This window comes from Leiobunum rupestre, chromosome 10 (genome assembly GCF_980474605.1).
Source record: "Leiobunum rupestre chromosome 10, qqLeiRupe1.1.hap1, whole genome shotgun sequence".
Classification (NCBI taxonomy): domain Eukaryota; kingdom Metazoa; phylum Arthropoda; class Arachnida; order Opiliones; family Sclerosomatidae; genus Leiobunum; species Leiobunum rupestre.
Window position 1 is genome coordinate 32,792,486 of NC_143393.1, and position 10,978 is coordinate 32,803,463.

The window sequence follows — 10,978 nt, forward strand, 5'->3', positions numbered from 1 at the left end:
GTCTCCATGATTTCTGAAGGTATCGGGCTCAGATGATTCGTTAAGACTTCAACCAGTTTTGTATACGTCTTGTCCATCGGCTTCAACGGCTTTAAATGATTTGTTAGTAACCCGTAAGTGTGTTTCCCAACTACCGTCAGGAATTTTGGTCGCTTCACAAGATCTATAACGCCATTCGCCAGGAAATACTGCTCAAGTCTTACAGCATACTTAGGCCTGGACTCAGTTCAAGTCAGTTGATTCATCGAAGTGCTTGATACTCCCAATTTTCGCCATAATTCTCGGAGGTGTTTCCTCGACGGTTGACGAATTGTTCGTCAAAGCTGAACTAAATGAACGCGTTGGTATGTTCAGTTGTACCCGTATCGTGGTGATAGTGGAATTCCTTCTGAAGATTAATTTTCTATCCCATCTCCGTCGCCATTTATTGTGTTTGTGGGTTATCGGTAATTGAAAGGGACTAGTTGACTTCTGACCTTAAATTACTGGTTTATTTACTTATGAAGAGCTATACTATCAGATACATTTTTAGTTGTTTGCCGATAGAAAGTTTATCCTAGTATTTATACATAATTTAAGGCCGGGAACATACTCTTATCTTACAAAGGTCAATATTTTTAGTCATCGGGCCTTTGATTACGTATTTAGGTCTACGACAAGAAAGAACTACATTTTTGTTAAAGCTGCAAAGAGACGCCTATCTTTCAAAAAGCCGTATTTATTTTTTCAAAGGAAAATGCCCATGCATTTGATCATAGACAATATATATATCCCTAATTGTGATAATTTATTTAATTTGTAATTTAAAAAAAATAATAATAACAATCAGCTAGGCTAATAACCAAGGCACAACCTTAGGTTTAAGTCATCGAGCGACTTTTAAAACTCAGGTGGCCAGGTTACAATGCGTAGGAGTGTGGTGGCAAGCCCTGCGAGTCAACAGCTTCCTACACTAACTATAACCGTTAACCTCAACAAGCTTTTAAGGAAGGGGAAAACCCCTTAAACCAGTGGAGAGAGAACTTCCAAACTCGACGCAAAAGGAGTTGTTCCGAGATCTCACCCAGTGCCACAAGCTAAGATCGAACCCGGCTCTTCTGGCTGCGAGGCGAAAGTGCTAACCAATTCGCCACCCCACCTGCATAGATTGTTTTGTTCAGCAAGAAATTATTCGGCAATTTAAAAACAAATCTCGCGATTATCTTTTTTCGTTTCCAAAGGATAAAGATCGGTGAATACGCGTTTTTATTAAATTGGCCTATTTTATATTAAATTTTTTCCTAAAAATAAATAATCATAGAATTTGCTCTATTTCATCTTAAAACCAAAAATAGGCTGTGCCAACAATTTTTCGCGTTATTAAAGGAGAAGAAAACACTTCCACGAGCACTTAAAATGGCTTCTTAATATTTACTGGCAAATAATAAATACAAAATATAGCAACGGCTAAACAAGCACCAGAAGAAACTGTGTCAGTTATAGACTCATTGGGAAATATTTCAAAGGAAAGCGCATCAAAAGCACTAAATCTTCACAACTATTCGTTACCTAATTTGTTAAACAGTATTCCATTAGCCTTTACAGAAAATGGTAATTCAAATGTAAATAGCTTTTAGATTTTTATTGATAAAATATTACAGTGCCTTTAGTTAATCCCAATGGGAAAAGTACTTTGGATTTAAACCCCGAGTGGTTGTTGTCAGCTAATACGAACTGAACACAGTGATTGCAAACCGAGCAAAAACTATAGATCAAATCAATGTTCTGCTTGTGGAAAGAACTGAAATAAAAGTTTTAATTTAACTCTTTAATAACAGGAAGAATAAGCCAAGATTTTGTTCTTTTCGACAAAAAGGAGGAAGAAGCATAGACAAATAAAAGATTCTCCCGGACAGCTATCCTTTTCAAAACGCGTCTTCTCGACGTAACCCTCGACTACTAGCGTCACCTTTTGAAAAAATGGTGAAAACGTAGAGTTACGTCACAGACTTTCTAGATAATTTTAAAACCGACGAATACCGACCAGAAAAACCAGCCGGATATTGAACCCAATTCCAGTTCAACCCCTTCCCCACCCCAAGTTGCTCAATGGTCACGGAGTAAGGCTAGTTGCAGACGCTGCAACAGACGATATTTTACAAAATTTACAAGAAGCGTAAAAAGCGTCCAACAAGATCTACGTCACGTGAGCAACGGTCTCAACGAAAATAATTTTTCGGATACTTCGTTGAAAGTTACTGAACGTGGCCAATGTTTCGTTATTCTACCAGACACGGCCCCTTCCTCGTATCTGGAACGGGCCTTTGGTCGGGCTATTACCGGCTGTAAATGGTCAGCCCTGGTGCGGTGAACACAAGTGCGGTTGGGCGGGAAATTAGCCCCGATTGAAAGCTGCTTCCAACCTTTCACTGTTATATTATTTTCTTTCGATTCACAGTCATTTTATTATTTCAAAACTATTCTTGGATTTTTCAGATTTCAATGAAAGATTCGCCGTTTTTCTGTTGAAGCCAGTCTATTTGCATTAATACCAAAGATTTCCCCGATTTCTTAAGATTATCGATAACGTTTTTGGTGATTTCGTAAATAGTCTTATAATTCCATGAAAACTATGATTTCTAGGATTTTTTTTATGATGTCATTGATTTCTAAGGATTTCTATCGATTCCAAGTAACTTTATGAATTCTAAAGTACGCATTAGAAATTCCTCGATTTTTTAAGATTATCTTTGATTTCTTTTAAATTTCATAGATTTCTTAATATTTAAAAATCTTTTGGTAATTTGTTTTTGATTTTCTAAATGTACACCAGAATTTTGGAGTTGCTGAACCTTCGAGCAGACCAGAAGTAATACGACGGAAAGGGAAATTGCCCGCCAGATGTGTGAAGTCCATCTTGGATATCTTAATTCACACTTAATTTGACTTTGAACTTGCTTCAGCCTACTTCCAGGGGCTAGTAGGCCACAATTTGAAGCTCTCTGGCGCTCTTTTAACTCATAGTTTATATTCGGACTTTAAAATTGAGGGTAGCTTTACATTCGTATTTAGGTATCGTAACAGAATAAAAGGTTTCTAGGTTTTATTCTTGGAATTAAAATTATAAAAAAAGACAAAAAGGATCTTAGCAATTGTCGAATTTTATTATTAATCCACCTTATTCCCGATACGCGAAACGAGGCTTACCGAGTTCAATCTTAACGGGACACATCCGCTAAAAACGGCGCGTCGTCTGCTAAAAACATTTGAATTTAACTGTTTTACTCGTACAGATCTCGTATACTTCGCCGTTTTTGTTAAATAAATCGCAGGTAAATGTTTTTTTTTATTCATTTTACGTTTATATTAAGTTAAAATACAGTATTATACTCAATTTTAGGTTTATTCTTTCTGATAAAAACGCTTTTTCAAAGAGATCAGACTAGGCTAAAATATCTAGTATATTTTGCTTGTTTGGATAAATAAAACGCAGGTTAATGGTTTTTTTAATTCATTTAACGTATAAATAAAGGTAAAATACATTGTTGTATTATTTTTTAGGTTTTTTTCTTGCTGATAAAAACGATTTTTTTAGGCAAAACTTTATCTGGGGTTCCAAACCAATACCAAGGTTAACACTGGCTTTAAATATGATTGTGATGTTATTTCTAACAACGTTTCTTTAGATATGCCTAGAGGTAAAGCTAATGCTAATGCAGATTTTGCTGTTCCTTCTACTTCTGGAGAAAGAGGAAATAGTCGTGGGAGACCAAGAGGAAGAGGTCGAGGTAGAGGAAAAACAGAAGTTGCAGCTGCTGAATCTAAACTGTATTGTGTGTGTCGTCAACCGAATGATCCCCTAAAACAAATGGTTCAGTGTGACTCGTGTAACGATTGGTTTCATTTTGAATGCATGGGATTTGAATTAAATGACATTGACATTCTACAAGATTTTTTCTGCAGAGCTTGCTTGGGTGTTTTAAAACTTAATCCGGCATTATTGGAAGAAGGTATAAAAACTATTTATTTTTTTAAAATTTTATAGACCAATTGTTTTTCTTTTTGTAAAGGACGTGTAACACCTAAATGCGGGTGGAGTGACAAAGTTATTTTTAAGACTTTAACTGATCAAACAATCAACTCTTATGTAAAATCAGAAACACATCGTGATGAACGTTATGGTTTGTTTCGAGAAGGTGCAATTGTCGCCATGGAATCTAGTCTGCAAAAAGGTTTCGGCTACATTCAAGGTGTTTGTGAGCCCGCCATGAGAAGAAAATTATAATCTAGTTTTGCGCTTCAAGTTGGCTGATAATACAGTTGAATGGGCTACTTGTTCTTGTCCAGCTGGAATAGAAGGACAGTGCAAGCATATTGCTGAATTATTATACGAATTGATAGATGCGTCGCGGTTGAAAATGGAAACTTTTTTGAAGGCATCATGCACTGGAAAGTTGCAGGTTTGGCATGTCAAGAAGCCACTAACGGATGAACCTCTTCTGTTATCGGACATAAATTTTGTAAAGCATGACCCAAAGAAATGTGAAAAGTTCACTCCGGGGTCTATTGTGACTAATTTCAATCCCCTCCCACCATCCACAGCCCCGGTAACGGAAGAAAAGATTTCACGGATAGTAAATCTGTTCAAACAAAGTGGATGCGGTTTACCTGTGCTGGATACCATTAGCAGCAATAACTGCATGCCAATAATTCCAAAAGTGCGAAATTCTTCAAAAATATTGCTCATTAAACTGTGGGAACAAACAGAAGCTGCTAATCAGCATTGTTTACCCAGCGAGCATTTGAACCTAACTGAAGAGGAAAAAAAATTCTTGTCATTATTAGAAATCACCCTAACTGAAGCTAACAATATTGAACTAAAAACTCGGCTGCAAAGCAAAACTCCATTCTGGTTCAAACAGAGGACCTTTCGCTTGACTGCTTCGATGTTTGGACGTTTCTGCAAGATGAGAGATGAAACTGATACAGTAAATGTTTTTGTTGAAAGCAGGAAATATTTTACAGCTCCAGCTGTAAGACACGGACTCAAGTACGAGGCAGAAACGCGTGCGCTGTTTGAGGCTCGTGTCAATGTTCAGGAATTGATGACCGTGGGGTTAATTGACTTTCTTAGGAGCAAGCCCCGATGGTCTAATTTTAATTGATGATACAATTTGCGTACTCGAAATTAAGTGCCCGTTTTCGTTGTACGAAAACAAAATCACGGTTAGAGAAAGAGCGAAGCAAAGTGATTTCTATTTACAATTGGATAAAAACAACAATTTAATATTAAAGGAGACAAGCGATCATTTTTTTCAAATACAAGGGCAAATGCTGATTACAAATATATCGTCGTGTTATTTTGTGGTATATGTCCCTCCAAATGACCTCGAAATTTTAGTAATTAAAAAAATTAAAAATTTATTAATGAGATAATGTACCCAAAATTAGCTTCAAAATACTACGATGATTTACTGCCACATTTTGCCAAAGAATTAACTGAACAATAGTGAGTGATTCACACATTAAATTAAACCAGCTAGCCAGAGATATGAGAAATTAAAAAAATTCTTAAAAATTGTTTCAATCAGATGCCATCAGAAGCAGCCGAACATTTAAAATTCAAAAACTGGAAGAGTAATGAAACTCTAGCGGTGTATGTCGTAGAATTACGCTAACTTTATTTCAACCGTTCAATACCAACTGCAGCTTCACCTCAAGGGAATCCAGTTACACTGACCCAAAATGTCACACAATCGTGACAGTCAACTCTAGGACAGAACATTCAATCAACAACGAAGATTCAGAGCAGTCCACAACTTTGATCAGTGCCGTCTATGCTGTTTTAAGGTAAGGGTAACTTTGCTAATAATATATGGTTTGTTGCGTAATTACAACTGTCCATCTTTTCATGGCTGGATCTGATGAAAAAGTTCCAGTCATCCCAAGTGCCAGTGGAAATCAAACAAAAAGCGCAACGCCCACTCAAATACTAATTCAACAAGATTTCGTCAAAGAGCCAAAGTCAAATATTCCAATTAAATGTGAAAGAAAATCCACAAGTAAACGTAAAGCAGTGAAGAAACTAAATTAGTGAATAGTTTTGACTTATACTTTCTGACTATTACAGGGCTCCCACCAGGTCACTAAAATACCTAAAAGCCCCTACTTTTTTTCGAGGCCCGTAAACCACCATAAAATCGGGATTTGGTCCATAAATCAGCCTATGTCTAGCAAAGGTGAAAAGAATCTAAAGACCCTAGAAGCTCAACTTATTGAAAAACAAAAAGAACTATTTTTTTAATGGAAGCGAATGAAAGGTTGAAAAAGGCCCTTAATAAAAAGAATTTATCAGAAATAAGCTTAGCCTGATCAATGATGGGCACTTTAACAAAAAAGGGATCAGCATGTTCAGCACAAGCAAGTAAAAACTCCAAAATAATGAAAACTATCAATTAAAGAAAAACTGACATTATTTCCTATTTTGTAGACAAGTGAAAAAAGACTGATTAAAGGTGATAGAATTATTACAAAAAAAATTTTAAATTAAAAAGTCATTTTTTTATTGATAAAAGTATTTAAAAAATATTAAATTCTCTACAACGTTTTGGATCACCCTGTATACAAAAGAACAAAATTAAAAAATATTATACACATTTGCAGCCAAATTGTTTACTTCTATTAATAAACATTTCTGAAAGAATATATTAAAACACTACATTTGATAGTATACATTTTTACGGGAATGAAATAACTAGCTTTTACCTTTAGGTTAAAGGCCTAGGTTTTCTTCTGCCTATCACCCTTTAAATTTACTTTCCTGTCGAACAAATATCCGGGTGGTACGCCAGCGTGTTCTGCAGTTAGCTTACCACCGGGGTATTTGTTCGGCGAGAAGTAAACTTAAAGGGTGACAGGCTGAAGAAAACCTAGGTCTTTAATGAGGGTTAAACCTTTAGGGTTTAACTAGGTATCCGCTAAAATTTGCCATATGACAACACACAAAGAAATTATTTTCAAGCATTGGACATAGTGAAATTGGAATTATGCCACTCAAAATTTGGAATTCTTTCAACCTTCTCATCGCCTTCTCTACATGAATTCTAACTTTTGCAATGTCTCTACTTAAGTTGATTTCCTCCTCTGGAAACTGTTCCCTCTGAGCTAAGAAAGCTGGTACTTCGAGCTTAATCTTTCTGGAATCTAGCTCATCTTTAAGATCAAACCCCCTGTCGGCCAAAATCAGGTCTCCTTCTTCCAATTTATCCAAAATGCCGCAATGTCTAATAATCTTTTTGTCTGAACATCTCCCTGCGTAAAGGTTCGAAAAGAAAGTAATGTGTCCATTCGGTGAAATACCCACTAAAGCTTTGGCAGTGTTCCGATGTTTGTAGGAACTAAAGGTCTCTCTTTGGGCGGAGGTTGAAGAAGGCATCTCGAGAAAGAGTTCGCTACAATCCACTACAACTCTAATGTTGGGAAAGAGGGATTTAATATAAGCTGGAGTTGTTGATTCCACATGTTCTTTAGTTGGCCAAATTGGGAGGTATTGTAATCTATTTGTCAAAAAAATTATCCATGTGTTTATTATCTTGGAGACGTAGCCCTGTGACATTGAATATAGATTTCCCAAAACTCTTTCTGGTAAGCCTTTTCGCAATCGCTCCATTGTGATAAAAAACTCTTCCATGGGATTAAGTTGTCTTGGTGGCCCGGGTTTGCATTTTTCAGAAGGATCATTGTCGGTAGGACCTTCTTTCCCAACATATATTAAAAAATTGGCCTCGGGTAACAGATACTGGTAGAAATTCCAAAAATGTTTATATGAAGGGAATCCTGTGTAGTACTTGATATCTTTATCATTTAAAAACCTTTGAAGAGTAAATTTCTCTTGTCCTCTAGTTGCTAAAAGATTCCTGTAGTCAATATAAACTTTAGACTCTTCACCGGTTAGATGTGGCAACGACTTAAGTGAAATCTGACTTGCTGAAGTTTGCGAAGAGCTTGGCTCGGTGAATGTGAGTGATTGCGACGTAGTTAACTCTGATGAACTTGATTTTTGAGAAAATTGGAAAGTCTCTTTGCTATCTTCAACTATCACAATGTCATTAATTTCACTTGATGAAGCGATTTCAAAGTTTTGCAGATCTGGATTTTCACTTGACAAAGTATTTTCCAACTCTTTATTTTCTTTCGGCTCGTTTTCACTTGACACAGCACCTTCCAAATTTCCCAGGTTTTGGATTTCACCTGTTCTAGAACTAACTACGAATGTCTCAAGGCCATCTGACCAAGGGAATATTGTCGGACAACTGAACTTAATCAAACACCGCCTTGTTCCACTAGATTGGACATTGAAACATTTTCCTTCAAAATGCACGGAGCAAACAGGGCCGGCTCAAGATTTTTTTTTCAAGGGGGATTTTTGGCGCCCCTCTTATTTTGAGACTAGATAAAACTACCCCCCCCCCCCGTAAAAACATAACGGTTTTCATAACAATAAATAATCCCTATAATCACTTTCTAAATACTTTGTGTACACATATTTTATACCTTCTTTATGGTACATGGTCATTTTATATTTAGCTTGACACACTAGGTAAGGTGGCAAGACTAGTATACCTTAAGTTCATTCACGGTTAATATATGTGAAATAAAATAATAAAGTTTACGAAGAACCCATGAGTTAAAGATAAAAATAATGGATATTTTTATTTCTATCTCACGGCTTGTTCTTAGTAAACTTAATTCTTTTATTACTTACATTAATTGCTTTACCAACTTAATTAAAACACTTTTTTTGCGGAATTTTTTAAGGCCTACACCATATGTAAGATAATAACTTATAAGTATGCCCACGGCCAACTTTGATCACGCGCTGTTCGCGCTACTACGGCCAACACATTTGTCGAAATTCCGCGAGCAAGGATTTTCCCCCTATAAACTGTACTATAATGTGTAGGAGGTCAGCGCCACGCTCGGTGGTTATATTGTCTTCAATGTAAAAACTATACAAAAAATAATAATCCGCTAGGGGCGCTGATGTCATACACATCTTTTGCTCAGAATGTCAACGAATGAGATGGCCGCTGTAGCGCGAGAGATGCGCGAGAAATCAAAGTTGGCCGTGGTATGCCATAAAAGCATTACCGTTAATGAAACCTTGTTCACGGGATATGACGTTAATTACGTCACTTAAAATTCCGTGATGAAATAAGCGTCATCAACTTTACTGATTGGAAACGGAAATTAGTGAGAATTCCTCGCGCGTTTCTGGCTTTGCCCATGTCAAGTTTAGTTCGTGCCTCGCGATCACAGGATTTCATTTCCATGGTAACCTTTTCAATAGCGCAAGGATTATAAGCATTTTTGCATTTTTGTGTCCGCTTCATGTATGTTCCGCGTGAAACAAGGTCTCATTGAATTTTTTTCAATGGAAATGTTATACAGAGGCATACTTATGAGTAATTATGTTACATATGCCTACACTTATGAACATTTTTAAAGCTGTCGCTTGCTTTTCTGCTTCAATGACTTCTCTTAATTTCCCTTTTCTATATAAAGAACCAGAATGCTTCTTTTTCTGGGACATCTTAATTCAATTCAACGGGACTCTAATTAATATCTATCTAACTAAAACTATTTAACTGAAACTAATAAATAGCTTTCTGCGCGTGCGCCTAAAATAGAAGAGACTAACTGTAACCACGGACACACGACAGATTAAATCGTACCGATAGACTGCTTTGGAACTAGCCATCGAAAACGATTTAAATGCATTTTAGAATATTAAATGCAGGTTCATAATAGCCTGAGAAACAAATAGAATTCTTGAAGATGGCTAGTTTATTTATCATAAAGCTGGATAAACGACAACGGAATAGCAAGCAAGTACATTGAAGTACTGTATTACTTTAGGCTTCCTTCTATTCTTGTGGCCCTAAATGGGTTAGAGTGTGCAATAACTAGTGGCTTTACCGGGGAGTTGGGGTCCGGCTCTTGTAACCCATAAGAGTGGTGGCGCCAGGGCCGTAGCCAGGACATCGATATAGAGCGGGCGAACCATATTTTAGGAGGGGCTAACGGAGAGGGTCCGTGCAAACTGGCCACCTCGGCGGATTGGGTAGCCTGCTGTGGGGTGGTGGGCCTCCGTATGAGGGCACGTGGGTCCTGTTTCCCGGCCTTTTGGAGCACACCGGGATCTACGGTGCCAGCTGTGCCGGGCTATGTGAACCACTGTGTTCCCATCGTTCCCCTTTAGGAGCTCTCTCCAAAGTGTATGACTCTTTACCTACGTAGGTAGGGTGTCGGCTGTAGTTGCTATAGCATCCACTCTTAATCCCACGGCTGTGTGCGAAGTGAGAATTGGTCCGCCCATTGCTGTACCTTTTGCTGGGTTGAGTGGTTTGCGTCAAAGGTGCGACCATGGAATAGGGAATAATACTACTAGAATTACAATTACGATTTCGGTTGCCATGGTTACGCGGGACCTGTTCTGAGAAGACTGTACGAAATTCATCTTTATAATTAGGCGGTAGCGCCATCTATATTTTGTAAAATTATATGATTCGCGCAAAAATTCAATTGCAATATAGTTGCCACCACTAGAGTCAGATGCCGCCACGGTTGAACGATATAGTTGAAAAAGTCTCCATATTGAACGAAATTGGTCCCGCGCCAGCCAGATTTAGTTGTACCTCTATTTATTCCCAACTCAATGGGTGCGACCATCAGTAGTAGGGTACTACTACCCATTCTGGATTTGTCACGTGTCCGGGCTTGGGGACGCTGGCGTAGGGCACTATGATGATAGGCCCCCGGTGGTATGGCCCCGGTTGCTAGGTACACCGGGCTAAAAATTCTGGCACACTTCTAATCTTGTAGTATCGCCCAACTACTTTTTCTTCTTCATATTATATACCCTGGTTTATTATGAAAATACCAGGATAATGCTTCATCCGTCAGAACTATATGCACCGTTATTTTATGGTTTATTTAA